Below are 16,792 nucleotides of genomic sequence, written 5' to 3' on the forward strand. Positions count from 1 at the left end.
TGAAAACCGAGCAATAGCTCGGTAAACGATTGATATTGGATTTCCTATTGATATCAGGACTCGTTGTATATTCGCGCGAGTTATGGCAATTTATGGAAAAGCAATTCGACAAATAAAGAGTATGACTTCGTAGTCATACGCGTGACCAAGTAAATTTATTCAAATGTAACTCTCCGATTTTTTCAAATTTGACATAAATAGAACTATGAAAAGTATTTTATTCAGGTTTTATTTTAGCTCGTTTTAAAGACACTGGACAATTATTACCCTTTCAACTTTCATCTTTTTATTAGCTATAAACAGAACGATAAAATCTAACAAATAGTTGAATATAAGATTTGGGAGTTTTTTGGATTGCTGATTACAAATATAAAATCATATTTTTAAAAGTATTCATTTAAATAAAGAAAATGTTTAAAACCTGTAAGAAAGTTTATATATGATTGAATATTATATATATATATATATATATATATATATATATAAAATTGCATGTACCTACATATATTTTTTCTTTTGTAAAATTTTTATTTATATACAGGAAAAATAATTAAAAGAATAATGTTTTTTTAAATAAAAAATAAAATTTGAGAAAATGAGAAAAATTATCCATATATAATTATATATATATACATAATATATGATATATATGTATAATATGATATAATATATATATATATAATATAATATAATATATATATATATATATATAATATAATATAATAATATATTACATAATATATTATATATATAATATATATATGTATATAATATATATTATATTGTATAAAATTATATATAAAATTGTATTATGTATATATATATTATATATATTAGGTGTTGGAATTAATTCGTAGCGTTTTACAAGTGATGGGAAGTACTTTCATTAATGTATTTTTTAATGCTCATGTGAAATAAATAACATTCTTTCATTAAAAAACGCTACGAATTAATTCCAACACCTAATAGAATATTGTAAATTATAATTTTGATTTTTGTAAAAAGAAACGATGCAAAAGTTGTTTTTTAAATTATTCTTCTCATTATATTTCTATATATGAATTCTATTAAGGAAAGAAAAAAACATATAGGGACATATTTTATATACAATTATATATAAACCTTTCTGTGGTAATGTCTCAAAGATGTCATAAAGCGAGATATAAGATGAAAACATACAAATGTTCTTCTGATAGTTCCAGAAGATATTCCAGAAGACTTCGAAATTTTAAGACATCTCTCATTGCTGAACTATAAAATGTTGCAATATCCCCTGGGTTTTTAGTTACATCAAATCACATGCTCGTTTTAAGATAGATACACTCGTTTATAAATTTTTGAATTTCATTTATCGCATGCATAAAATTGCAAATTTAATTTGCAAGAAATCGCAATAAAAATCAAATGTCGCGACAAGAACTGAAAATGACTGATTAAAGGTACCTGTCAAGCAATAATGTGTATGCAGTCGTTGTTCCGTTTAGTTCTCCAATAATATCCAGTCATTTCGAAATGCAGGCACACGCGCGTGTCCCGCACCCTTTGTGCAACGAGTGCATACGAATGCATATCGCGTAGAACGATAAATCTAATTCCGCCGGACGAAACGCATCGAGTGACGTTGCCCGCAATCGAGTAGTGGACCGGTCGCACGAGTAGTAATCTCTGTATGATAGCGAGATTAAACGGACATGAAGTTCCAACTGTTGCCTTTAGAGATAGATGCATTATCAAAGCACGCTCGTTCCACCCCTCATAGATTGTGTGCACGAGGCGCACCGCAATAATGACTTCACTTCGTAAATTACTGTTGGATTAATATCACGGGCACATTCAAGATATTTGGACATAGTTGCGGCCGCAAACTCTATAACGAATACGAGATCAATTTGTGATAGACTATCATTCGCAATTTCAGATTTTACAGTTGAATATCTACCTACTCCCAGCGTGATTAAGGACGTATCATCTGTATAGTTCTTGCAAAATAAATTGAAAATTTGTTAATATTTATACTTTAAATAAACTACATTACCACTCAAAAGTTTCAGCACACTCTTCATTCATGGAAATTTCGTGATGTAAAGAATAAAATATGAATACAGTTTGCATGCATTATATTTTTTAATTTATTATTATATATTTTCAATAAAATTAGAAAAAAGAACTTTTTTTTCTCAGACTTCTCTTCAAACCTAATCTTCTTAAATTTTTATAATAGAAATCAAACTCTGTGCCGATGAGCTCTTTAAGTAGTCTTAGGCCCAATTGCACCAACGTTACTTTAAGCAAGATTTAAAACTCTCTCCCTCTCTGCCTCTCGGTTTTAGAGGGGGGGGGGAGGGGGAAGGAGAGGAGAGGAGAGAAGAGGAGAGAGAGAGAGAGAGAGAGAGAGAGAGAGAGAGAGAGAGAGAGTTTTTTAAGTCTCGATTAAAGTCAAAGAAATGTTGGTGCAATCACGTCTTAATTTAAAACTTATTTTTTTAATTTGATGTTTAATTATTTCCATTCTTTTACTGTTAGTTGTCATAATATCTAAATATTTATCAGTGTAGTGCAAAATCTAAAATTGATATTTTTTTTAATTGATAAGTAAATATATTTAACTATTTGAGAAATTTATAATTTCCCTTTATAATAATTATCTCTATATACTTCCATGATTTTTTTTTTTTTTATAATAGAGAACATATTATAATTTTATATATTATAAATAAAAAATAGAATTGTTAGAGCGAAGACGAGGCTAATATTTTTTGAGCGGTAATGTATAACGAAAGTGAAAAATATTGCACTACTATTTACAACACATTTTTATAGTTTATAGTTTATACTTTATAGTTGTGTGAACAACATTATATTTTCATCTACAATATGTTTTATAGTTTATACATTTTTATTTATTTTATTTGTTATTAAAAATTTGTTATTAAAAATTTAAATACGATAGAGAAAATCATCGTGTTTAACAGTCAAAGTTAGATGTTTCGAATAATATAATATACATTCTTTATTAAATCAATTTATTTCAGATATAATTACGCGCTAATAACTTTCGGACTTTTAACACAATCAGTCTGAGACGCTAATTAAAAATTAAATTATTTTAAGTAATATTGAAAGAATTTCTCAATTCTTTTGCATCGCAATGAAACTGTACCTAAATTATTTAGAATACTTGAAGTACCTATATAAAAAAAAAGTTTTTGTCGTTATTTCTTAATTACTTTTCCATTTTAATTACATTAGAGCACACTTCTATTTATTACTGAAGTAATTTGTTATTCAAGTCGCTACTAATTTTTTTATATTATTGTTATAAATGTCTAGAATAATCTGTAACTTTTTCATAATTTTTTTCATTGTTTTAAATGTATATATAATACATCCTTGAATCTCGAGATTTCTAAATTTCCATTTCGAGAAAGATTACATAGTTCGAATTATACAGAAAACAGGAGAGTCACATAATAGTTGATATAATTCATTAGAATTAATTCGATCTCGTTTGCGATTCCGATTATAATGATCCCAGGCAAAATCGGAAGCGATAGTAGAAGCACCATCAGCGATTTCTTTCACATGGTAACCGATAACTGATCGAAAGGATCACGGCACGCAAAAGACTGACGATGTCTTTGGCGCGGGTATAAAGCACAGCATCGGCGGTCTCTTCTGTTGTGTGCAACCTCGACTCGGGGATCAAAGCCACGTCGTAAAGTTGAAGCACGTTGCAAAAGTCGGCGGCAGGAGCAGAAATGGCGGGGATCGTTATTCATGACGCGCCCGAATACAAAGTAACGAGAGCAATTTGGCGTTCACTTGTCGCCGCTGGCTGGGGTAAGGTACCTCGTGCTGCGCCGTATCCCAGGTTATGGTCTTGACATCATCGTGTTTCCCGAGCCTTCAGTTACCAGAGTGAAGTCTCACCTACCTGGCTCTGCTTCCTTTCCCTTCCTCCTGTCATCCGAAAATCTGTGTGAGCTTGAGAAGCGAAGTCCAGTGGCTGGCTTGAAAGCTGAAAGCCATTGAGCATCAGCGAGAGGAGATGGTCTCCCGCTTTTAGAGAAAGAGAGAAAAAGAGAGAGAGAGAGAGAGAGAGAGAGAGAGAGAGAGAGAGAGAGAAAGCTAGAGAAAATTTTCCAACGTCGTTTCTGGTCGTGCGTCTTTGGAAAATGAGACGTAAAAATAGATAGAAAGAGAGCGTACGTAGAAGGCTTGGGGATGTAAAAGAGAGAAAAAGGTGGAGCGGAAACTAGTAAGCCAACAGTGAAGATCGAGCTGGGCCGTCGTCGTCGGTGATGAAGCGGGGCGGACGACCACGACGACGACGACGACGACGACGGAGGCGATGGCGGTGGCTAAAAAGTTGTGCTTGCTCGGCGAACTGCTGTGCCTGTCATTCGCACGCTTCCGCGAACGCCCTGGAACTGATTTAAAGACGAATGAAGGTCCACTCTCCTTGCGCACAGGGAGTCCCAGGATTAAGAGAGCCGTTAGTTGCGCGCCGTTAATTGCACGACCAACGTCGTCCTTTGACCTGGGTCTTTGAAGGAGTCTGGATCGGCCAATGGAAATTAGAGTTGATAGTGATCGAGAGGTTGGTTTTTTATATGGAAGACACATGCGGTTAGAAGGTAGTAAGTAATTTCAGTGTAACGACGGGAATAGGGTGTCTGATTTATGAACTATAAGTCTTGCAGCGTAGATCCTCGATAACGAAGACAGCTAATTTTCATTAATAAAAATTACGGAACGATGATAACGATCTTCTTCGATCTTAATTTTAGCAATAAAGGTTCTCTTTGATTTATCTGAAGTCAATTTCCTGCCGTCTGAAATGCCAAGATAACCACTAATTTTAAGTTACTTACGATTTTGTGGAGAGAAATAATTGCAGCAAATTAAAATTTACGTAAACGAATTTTGTTTCTCATCTTCTCTACTGTTGCATAATTCATATTCTTCCAAACTGAGAGAAAAGTGGTATTTATGACTATAATTGCATGTGATAAAATAGTTATGAGAGCTATTATTATTAAGAATTCCATTTTTAGTTAGTACCACTGTTAGTAATATCAGTAATAATAATGATATTTATAGTTCTATCAAACATATATGCAGGATGTTCTGTAAGACTGTAACAACTTAAAGAGATTCTTGAGATCGTTTTAAGATGAAAATTCTAATATCAAAATATTGAGGCTATTAGATTTTGAATTATAAGTATTTAAAGTTATTGAATCATACTGCCCAAAAATTTGTGCATTTAAGTATGATACACTAAAAAGAATGTTGAATTTTAATAAATATTTGTTTCAATAGTACTCTAAATATTTACGCGAAATATTTACTTATAGTAAATAAATATTTACTCAAAATAAAAAATTATGCTTAAATAAATATATGTTTACATTTAGTAAATATTTCGTTAGTACTATTGAAACAAATATTTATTAAAATTTACTAAATTTTTTTCAGTGTACAATGTTAAAATGATAAAAACGAAAGCTAATTGTCGCGTCACGTTAATATCGATATAAAGACTATGTATGTGAAGATAAAATTATTGATTTTTTCCATTATTGATATTCATTATATTGAAAGATTATTATAGCTTCGACATTTTGGTATCAAGATTTTCGTTTCAAAATGATCTTAAGAATAAAAATGACTGTAGTTCATAGTCGTTTTTGGTGTCAACTATTTTACTATGTTGGTAATGATAATTATTACACATGTATATAATAATTATTATTATACTAATATTGTAGCAATAATATATTTTATATTAAAATAGAGTCTCTAATCAAAAATATTTCATGCAATTATAATCACAAATATTGAATACTTTTCTTTTAGTACGTATTTTGAAATACTAATATATATATATATATATATAGTCGTGTATCATGGCAACAAGAACTAACTGAATTATCGACATAGTGGCAAAACCGGCGAGTGCCTCTCGTCTTTATTATAGCAAGATATCATAGTATTTCATAAATTCGTGGAGTATTGCATTGCAATCGCGAGCCTGGCGAGCCGTTATTTGCATAGAATTTTGCACGACCCCTGAAGAGTCAAGCGCGGCACCTTTCACAAAAACAATGTTGGCCGCTGGAGACGCGGCAAAATGAGAAAACAGAATGAGAAACCGGTTCTACGCTTTCAGGCGACTAAATGACGACCTCTGGACGTAAAGAGGAGGTCCGTCATTAATGAAGTAAGAGCCTTTCATCCCTCAAGGTGCGCTTTCGCCGGGGGTTGAAGTCTGCGCATGGGCTTTTAATTAAATTCGTTCCTTCGCCGGTGGACGGCGTGGCGCTTAAACAGCTTGCGAATACAAAGTCTATATTCGGGATTACAAACAGTGCACCTGCGTCGATAAGTCAGAACTATGCAAAAAAAAGAGAGTAAAGAAAAAGTGACATGCCAGGAATTTCAAGGGAACACCGCGCCGCGCTTGGTTTATCGTATTGTCGCATCGCAGTCAAGAGGACGACAAATTCGTATGCGTCTGGCTTTCCCCTTCGTAAAAATTAAATAGTAATCTAATCACGTCGAGGATTATTCATTATTAAAATTGCCTTGGTCTCGCGGGAACTTCCATGTAAAATCTACTTTAGCGGGGTACTCAATTTATTAAAAGCGTCTCGCATCCGATGTCGACTGCACTACGGGAATGTTATAACTGTAACGGGATTCTCAAACGTTTAACAGTGATTGTTGCTATCGTTAATTAGCGACAGCCAATGAGAGTCGTACTTTTTTCCAGGATCATCCTTACTTTTGGCTGTCGCTAGTTAATGATAGCGACAATCGTCGATAAAACATTAAAGAATCCCGTTACTGATATTCTTATATCACAGAAAAGACAACATTCCGAATATTCTGGAAACTCTCGATTCAATGTGACGCACTGAGAATGCCATGCGGAGCATCGAAGTGACGCGGCGCGTCGCTCGGATGCTCTCTTTCAGTGGCAGGAAGATGGGAGGGAAGTAGGACAGGGGAGTCACCCTTTCACCCGTTAAATTACGAAATATCCCACGGGAAATTCTTCAGCCCGTGCGCGCCGGAAGTTCGGGCACCATCTCGCACTTCGCAGAACGGCCGCGCCACGTTGTGAACAACGAAGATAGATGACGCGGACTTTGGCGGCCGGATACTGTTCTGCGTCTTCTTATCGGGCGCATAAATCAACGATTCCATCCTGTCGCGTCTCACCTCTTTTTCCCCTCGTCCTGTCGCTTCCCTCTTTTCGTCTCCAGAAGCGAGCGAGACCTCTTTGCCCTGATCTTCTCGTCGCGCCTTCGATCTACACCTTCGACGATGATGAGGGTTTTGGCATGTTTTCCTATTTCTTGTCGTGTCCTAAATTAGCATCTTATAGTCGCCGATAACGAGTTAACTTGTCTTTGATAATCGACTGGACGATCAACGGCTGCAAGTCCAGACGACTACATCGCGTTACAACGTCTATTCTGTATCATTAATATAGAGGAAAATGAGCTGTCGAATGAATTTATAAATAATTTAGAAAACAATTAAAAGGACAAAAAACGTTATTTTATATAATATTTTATAATTTTTCATATACACGTCATCTATTATTTTATTTTTTCTAAAATATTTTTACCAAAGTAACTTACACATGTAGATGTACAGTGAAAAAATACGCGATTTGAATTTTTTATCATATTTTATTTTCTAGTAAAAATTGATGTCATTTTTGGTTAATATTCAACAACACACAACCTATGCTTATTAATTATGTCGGTTCGTGTTATTTGAAATCCCCAAAAAAAACTTTTGCATTAAAAATAAGATAAATATGTATTTGGACATTTAAAAGAGAAAAAGCGAAAAAGCTGAATACAAAAAGTGCAAGCAACAAGAATAGATTTATTGTGATAAAATTTAATTGCAAAAAGTATAACAAAAAGAAATTATCGCAAAAACAGATGTTTTCAATTTTTTATCAAAATTTAAATTAATAAAAAACAATTATTATATAAAAATATATTATTAATACTTAATTAATTGGGTCATTGCAAGTTTTGATTTTAATCAAAACGTTACATCTGTGCGATATATTGTCAATCAATTTGTCTATTACAAATTGAAAAATTGAGTTGAAAATATCATATTTTTCTTATTATATAACAATATGTGAAACTTTATGAAAATTTTGATTAATAAAATATTTCCGTTATATATATAAAATTTATAACGTTATACGTATATGTAATTAAAGACGAATTTTATTATTAATTAACTACAATTGCTCGTTTATGAAAAGCCTTGACATTTTAATTTATTGCGTTGCATTTAAACGAGCTTATTTTTCTATAAAAATATTTCTAATATAATATCATAACGTGTAAAAATCGTGTTTAAATCTATAATGCCATTAAATTATGTAGACAATATCATTAAATTATGTAGAAATAAATTCACGTAATTTTTTTACTAACTACTGTATTTATTACAATTTATAATAAAGAACGCATAGAATTCAAACACAGGAATAAAAAATTTGTGTTTCAGAGAACACATTTTATTTAAATTAAATACACTTAAATTAGATATACTAATAAAACATTTGGAAGATTTATTTACCTCTTGGCGGTCGCGATAAGATAAAACTATTTATCTCATACAAACGCAAGTCAACCGTGAGATTTTTATTGCTTGTTGTAGAATAGACACACAAAGAACATTCTTTCAATATACGTAACTTCATTGCCACTTGCCACGACGCAGAAAAATGTAAAGATTCAAGTGTTACATCTTTTTTATTTTGTAATACCTTTTTTATTATGTGATACTCACAAAAAATACGACATTCACGACTACAGATGACTATAAGGTCTGAATGTCATATAGTATAGGCAAAGTAAGAGAAGTTCACAATAAATAAACAAAGAAGACCAAGTTTGATCAAAACGGGTGTCAAATAATATTTCCTTGTTGAATTTTTACAATTTCTAATAGCTACATACAAACTGCACGACAAATAATATCGATGTCACCGATATTATTTGTTGATTTTGAAATACAGTCCTAAATTGAAGTTAGTACGTAATATCACAAATTGATAAGTAATTTAATATTACTGATCTAATCTTTAACTCTCTCTTTACTCTTTGTGGACTGAATAAAAACTGAACAGTTTATAAAATAAAAGAGAGTGACCCCGTTTGAGATTACTCTGTTATTTTATACAGTGCACTGCTCGTTCAATTTTTATTTGACCTATGGAAGTAGTTTAATATATAGTACTTTATTCAAATATAAAGTCAAAATTAAAAAATTAAAAATAGTAGACACAATATGGCGACAAAATTTATAAAAATAATTTGATTATCATAAAACTCGGGTTTAGAGTTTTTAATTGCAAAGTAACATCAAGTTTCCAGTTTTATCGTTTTATTTGAAGCTTATCAGTGGTGTATAAACAGTTTACTGACTTTCAAACTCTGATATAAACTTTATGATGAACACTAGATCCTGTTACGAGATTATTATTCATTTTGAAATTCGAAATTTTCAAGGTATATTTAAACTCAAATACCAAGAAACTGATTTTCACGATAATCAGATTATTTTTATAAAATTTGAATTTTAGAATTTTGAGACCAGAAAATCAAATTCAATGACTCCGGAAACTTTACAAAACGAATATCCTCCATAAGTTAGAAAGTTCCTGTTCTCAAAGGATTAAAACACTAAAATTTATATTGCCTAAAAGTATCACCTCAGTTGGAATTCAAATCTAGATCTCCGTCATTCCATTCACAGACGTTCGTAATAAATTGATCGAACCTTGCCAGATTATTAGTTCCCTTCCGCGAAATTTCGTTTTCTCGTCTTTTGACTGACGCCATGTTAATGCGTGCGTCTTTATTTTTCAGTGGAACGCAGACATTGTTGAGATAAAATTTATGTGCGACGTAACGTGTGATAACCGTGCAACATCTGTAAACCATGCGACTAGATATTCAGTGAAATTTCAGCGACAGCCAGATATAACGTAGCTTTATTTACGAGTCTGATATTTAATTAGTATTTTCTTGCATAATGCCAAGCAGAATCGACTCGCTCTCAGACGGAAATTAAACTCTTTGACTGCTACTAATTTGAATTCCTTCTTTACGCACTTTGCGTTCCCTATGAAAATAATTTAATGCATTATTGAACCAAAACACTTTTCGCTATTCGAGACAGTCAGTTGTTCCTTCACACAAATTTATACGCTCTTTTAGGTTCAAAAAATAACTCGACATTCACGCGTAACGTCTCTTCACGACGTAAGATTGTCTTCTTTAATTTTAATCACTATATGCTCTGAAATTAACTGCAGATATTCGCGAGTCCAAAATAAATATACTTTAAATTAATATATCTTTGCTTAAAGTTAATAATAATTAAACAATTTTTTTAATTTTAAGGATCAAAATCCGAGTAACAAGCTTATGTACTAAACTAAAAATTATAAAACAATTTCTCACAACGTAGCTGAAGAAAATGTGCGAGTTCACTAGACTCGCGAATATCGTTTACGGATTTTATATTCATATTTTTTATTTCACTCTTTAAATTAGATATTTTATTTTATACCTCTGTGTATTAGTGCAAAAAAAGAATTATTGCCTTGTTTTTTCTGAATCGCGCAACAAGTACATCCTGACGAATGTTCCGCTGTTTCCTGTCCTCACGTCTCACGGACGATAATGGTTTTGAATGATCACCTAAACCAAAAGGGGTTGTCTCGACTGTCGCGTTCGAGATGAATCCTCAGGATTCGTTACGCTCTCTCAATTCAACCCTTCCCCTCCGCGCACACTCCGACCGATTTATCCCCTTTAGTCGGGATATCTGACTCTCGCGGGATTCCCGCAAATTACCAGAGTCTGCCTGCCGACGTTGACTTTCCTCACGCAACAGATTTCAATTATCTCGATGAAAAGCGGTCGGGGATCGAGTACGAAATTCGTGAATGGCGAAAACAGATTCAGTTGTATTTGATTTACAATTCGCATTTACAACGTGCGCGGACGATTTCTATTTGAACTCCAACAAAGGATACGCAGAAATTGTCTCAAAAGTTCAGTTTTGTAAGTTAGATTTATGGTCCAACTTATTTATGGATTTTTTTTTCATGAACCATCATAACATTGATTTTAGATTTGATTTCGTATGGGTAAGAATCTTTCCTTATCTCTTTTTTTAAACATTTTTGAGGAAATGGTGAAGAACCTACAGCGAGAGATTGTTGCCACTTCTGTATATTAAAGATCGAATATATAGTCTCGTGTCAGTTCTTTTTGTCAGCTTTAATTTAATTTAAAATAAGTCGTTTTTGTCACCTCTATCTTAAAATCAAACAACTCATTTCACTTAGCTAGTTTTTCAGTCAGATTTTGTCTATAACAGTCAGTTTAATAGATATAAATCATTAGATATATAACTTCAAAATCAGTGAAAAATCATTGATTAATTAAACAGTCTTATTTTCAATGTATCATTTCTGCTTATTTCTGCAGTAAAAGTAATTTTATTATATTATTAAATAAAATATCACGATGTTGATTTGATTTTTAATTCTATTTTCTACTTTTTCCAATTATTATCCAAAATTTTAATCCCAAATAAGATTAATTAACTCTTAAACCTGTCACTGATAAAAAGCATGGCGATGGTTTTTGAAACTTAGTTGTTGCTGACGAAGAGTGTGGCGACAACTTCGATAAATTTTATAGCTTCAATAAATTTTCAAAAAATGTAGCTTTAACAAATTTTATTTGGGAGGATCTCTAATTAAGAGAATCTCTAATTAGTAATCTATGCCCAGAAAGGATGGATAATCAATGAATAATAAAAGAATCAGATCTCAAATCAAACAAAATTAAATTAAATTGCAATTTAATATCAATCCTTTCTCTTTTTATCATAAACTCCATTAATTGCGAAATCCATTGAACTATTCTAATATTTCTAAAAATAATAAAATCCGAATAAATTACATTAAATCTTCAAAATGAATTATAGGAGTTATAAAAATATTAAAAGAAATAATCTCCTTGTTTATTTCCTCTTCAGTTAAATCGCGCAAACTTGTTCAATTCCGATAAAGGTACTTTAAATGCATTGATTCAAAACGGACATTAAAATATACATATATAAAAAGAAATATCAGTTCGTAATATATATTCAGTGCCTTGATTGGTGATATGTATTGGTTCTATCTTATAAAAAGTTTCTTTCCTTTGATTATGAACAAATTTTGTTCTGATAAAAATATAAACTAAATATTATAAATATAAGCTAAATAAAGTATAAATAAAGAGCTACAATAACATGAACTGCGAAAATTAATAACGATCACTTGGTAATTACAGGTTTATAGAAAATATGTTACACTTTTGATAATATACATAAACTTCAAAATGTTAGAACATGATCTTGACATTCTACATTTGATTACCTTTACTGATAACAACAGAATACACAAACTGAGCAATTAACTGATGCAAACAAGTCTCATGGACAGTCTGTAAGATATACTAGTGTTGTTTGTTGAATTCATCATGTAACTACCTACAAACAGCGAGTAGATCATACGATCATACCTTATTGTACGGATATTATTTTACCACATTTTGCACATATTCGTGTCAATATTACTAAAAATTCAATATTCTCTCTCTCTCTCTCTCTCTCTCTCTCTCTCTCTCTCTCTCCCTCTCTCTCTCTCTCTCTTTTAGTTATAATTTACCATCCATATTATTATCGTGCAAGTTAAATACGAGTACCAGAGTGGAATACTACCGACTCTCCTTAGTCATTAGTACTTGGGCACTATTGTTGTCCCAAAAGCTTATTTTGAGAATGATACATCTCTCACATAGCAGCCATCATGGCAAACAAACGGCGATTCGTTACGGGAGATTCCAAAACCTCGTTAGGATCTTCGTTAATCTTTCTTTTCTATATTATTTAACGGATTAAAAATTATTTAGCCGGGTGTTTTCCGACAAGAGAAAACCTCTTGCAAATTTACCATGAAAAAAAGAGAAAAAAATTGATAATGACAGAGCCGTTGTATTAAATGGTTCGCAAAAAGATAGAAAGTTATTTGGAAGAACTATAGTGAAGGCCTCTTACCTCGCGGGCAGTCAACTCTTCGCTAACCGTCGCGCAAATATTTGTGTGACTGAATTGCAACAGTAGGAAGTGCTATTTAAATTGCAGATGAAGCGCGCGCCGATTAGAGTTATTAAATTTGAGTAGTTAATTAAGCGAGAACGCGGTCCACATCGCCACGTCTCGTCTTTACACGCCTCTTCGAATACGCAATAGAGCCGTTAATGAGTCGTGGGATCCTAAATTTCCGTGGAGAGTAATACAGATTTTGATAACGTTTTTATTATTTTTCGCAGAAAACGAGAAATCAGTCACGAGAACAATAACTATGTATGAAAAACTTTAATATAAAATTATTAAAAGGATATCTCAGAGAGAATGTCATAAAAATAACGAGTCTCTCGATAGAGGATTTTCCTTTTTGCATTATTAAGCAATATTAAATTCATAATGTCAAATTATACCCAGTTTAAATTATTTTTAATCATTCCTATAGGTCGTCACTCTTTCTATTCAATATATTATTAATTTTTAGAGGATTTATTTTCAAATTCTTATAGCTTTCCTTAAATAAGAATTGTTATAATTCATTATTTTATTATATCTTTGTCTCAAAATATGGCACTTTTTCGCCAGTACAGTGGTTTTTCTGTAAAGATTAATGTAACTAAAACAATGGAGGAATTAAACAATGTATTTGAAGAGACTAAATTTGATTCAAATTTAGTTTCTTCATTATTTATTAAGTGCATTTTATTTTATTATTATTTACTAAGTGCATATGTCAATATAAACACTGTCTATTTTGAAACTCATTGTAAGCAATTCAACCATAGAAATTGATTTATATTTTAACACATATAAAACTTAAAAATAATGAAATGTTATTTAATTCAAGAAATTAAATTATTGCTCCTCTGATATCTAACAGTGAATGATACAAAATTCTAATCTAAAATTATTGAGAGGATATTAAAGGGGATGTCATAAATATTTCTTATTTTATAACAGCGTATATCGCATGTGCAGTTCTATTATTTAACGCAGAAAACGTTGAACGCGCGCCACCGTTTATTGACAACGAGGTGCGTGTGCTGCACGAGATCGGAAATCACAAACGGCGGAAGAAATTTTTTATCCATCGTATTTGCAGAGCGCAATTGTATTTCGCCTGGTTCGTCGAAGGAAATGCGTTATTGGAAAGCTGCCACGCGATGGAAACTTTGTTGAAAACATTTAATATATATGTCCTTTTTAGACACACATACGCGCGCGCATACGCACACATATATATATATGTATATATATATATATTATATATATATATTATATATATATATATATATATATATATATATATAATATATCGAGAAGACGTGCAACAGCTGCGATAATTCCGTTTACTTTCCTAGCACAGCAAGCAAAGTTTCATGGCAACTCAGCGGAGATCAGAGCACTTCAAGAGTTCTTGCTATGTTGCATAATCTTTAAAATTATCATTAATAATTATTATTCATGAGATATCACGTAATGCGTATTATTTAAACACTTGATGTATCACGACGAGAGTGAGGATTGACGAAAATTTTCATTCTGAACGATATTTGCGTAATATTCAAATGTGAAACTTCAAAGGGGAATTGGACGAGCATGAAATGCTCTTCGCGCCCGCGATCTTAGTACGTTGTAGCGGGAATTAAACGGTAATGTACGGGAAAGCAAATTTTGTCGCCTTATGCAAACAAATTCTTACGTCGCACTTGTGCGGATGCACCAGATGCAGGATGCATATTAAGGGATCGCGCGTTGCATCTCATCTAAAACGTGCGCGTATTTAAAGGGACCTATGAATCGCTTTGAAGATGGCATTTCTTGCGGACGGTCTATTTCCACGGAAAAGAGACAGAGAGAGCGAAGGAAGACAGAGAAAGGGGGGGAGAGGGAGAAGGAGAGGGGAGAGAGAGAGAGAGAGAGAGAGAGAGAGAGAGAGAGAGAGAGAGAGAGAGAGAGAGAGCAAGAGTGATTCGGAGCGTAATAATTCCATGCGTCTGTTCTTATCGTTAAGCGCTCTGGTATTGCATGCTTACGCCACGAATATGCTGTTAGAATTTAATATTATGTATACGATAATTTAAGCGAGTCAAGAAAAGCATCTCTCGTGTCTTGCAACCTGTAGATACCCTAAAAACTCATTAAGCTCGGTGTAAAAAGTTTTTCGTGATCTAACGAATGCAATCGGAATAAAAAAAAACTCTCCGAATTTACTGTAGACTTTGTAGAGCCATAAATCCCAAAACATAATAGGTGTAGTAAGCTTTAAGCCGTAAGACAGTATTGGTTAATTAATTACAATCGAATGTAAGGAAAATAATCAATTATGATTGATTCATTTCTTACAGATTAATACATCTATTGTGCAAGTAAGATTTATGATTTATAATTCTGACTTATCTAGTATGAATGTTAACTAATAGCTTATTATAGAAAGCGTAACATAAAAAATCCAGAGAATAATAAGTGCACAATTTTTAAAGTGCTCTCTTTTCAATATTTATTTTTCATTAATTATTTCATTAATATATATTCAATTTGTTGTAAAAATAACATTTATTAAATATTAATTTAACATTTTTTAAATATTAATTTAATGTTTATTAAATACTTATTTTACATATATTGATTACTCATTTGCAGTAATAATTTGAAAAAATCAATAAAGGGATGATAATGAGAATAGCCAATAAGAGTCTATGTAGTTATTGGTGCGTAAATATATATAATATTTTATTATATACATTTAAAAATTATATAATGCAGACGTTTCGATCATGGCTTTTGGTCTTCTTCAATGCAAATTATAAATTAACTAAAATCTGATAACTAGATCTGTAATTTTTGAATGTACGAGTATATATATTCACGCACCAATAAATATATAGGCTCTTATCGGCTATTATCGTTAATTGATTGCTATTTCCTTTATTGATTTATTCATAGAGCCTGTAGAATATTATTATTATTACTATGACTTACAGAAATATTTATTCAACATTAATTTAATATTGATTTTACATTAATTATTTAATAAGCAATATGTGGCTAACAAAAAGCTGAACAAAAAGCATTAAGAAACTTTCTCACCCATGCATGTTTATGATTCCTTGAAGATAAGTTCTCAAAATTGAGCGTTAAGATGAAAATAAAGGTAGTATTTTTATAGTTTTCGGTCCTTAAATATTAAATTATCCTTTAAAATTTAAAATAAATGTTTATTTAATATTAAAATGTTTTGTTAAATTAAACAATGTTTTTATAATGTTAAAATAAATATTTTTTAACAAAGCAAAGCTAAAAACTATCTCATTAATTTTACATTTTTTAAAGATTATTTTGTCTTATTGCTAAAAATATTTTTAAAAACATTTAAAAAAATTTTTTCTTTGTTGATTGGGAATGAATAGTTCCTCAAGAGATGAAGACACGTACTGCTTATTACTTACAAACCTAAACCTTAATATGACATAATTAATATAAAAGATATGGTGTAAATATAGAGTACCTTGTCCTCATCTTCTCTGACGGGCTTTGATAGTCCTTAATGGAGCTATACTTATGGAAATGTACTTCTGAATATGCATTG

General features: G+C 31.7%; 1 protein-coding gene and 2 long non-coding RNA genes across 3 annotated transcripts in view; 2 read left to right on the top strand and 1 right to left on the bottom strand.

The window, feature by feature from the left end:
* LOC147910986 (uncharacterized) overlaps nucleotides 1-16,792 on the bottom strand; it is a 486,594-nt gene that overhangs the window by 122,661 nt on the left and 347,141 nt on the right. The window lies entirely within an intron of this gene.
* Nucleotides 1-16,792, top strand: part of LOC105146913 (uncharacterized) — a 318,339-nt gene that overhangs the window by 41,808 nt on the left and 259,739 nt on the right. The gene's annotated exons all lie outside the window — the stretch shown is intronic.
* The window catches only part of LOC147910987 (uncharacterized), a 40,278-nt gene continuing 24,315 nt past the window's right edge, over nucleotides 830-16,792 (top strand). The window contains exon 1 of the long non-coding RNA XR_015548498.1: nucleotides 830-4,600. This is a non-coding gene — a long non-coding RNA (uncharacterized LOC147910987). The remainder of the gene's footprint in view (nucleotides 4,601-16,792) is intronic.

This window comes from Acromyrmex echinatior, chromosome 1, assembly GCF_024713525.1.
Source record: "Acromyrmex echinatior isolate Ae372 chromosome 1, ASM2471352v2, whole genome shotgun sequence".
Classification (NCBI taxonomy): domain Eukaryota; kingdom Metazoa; phylum Arthropoda; class Insecta; order Hymenoptera; family Formicidae; genus Acromyrmex; species Acromyrmex echinatior.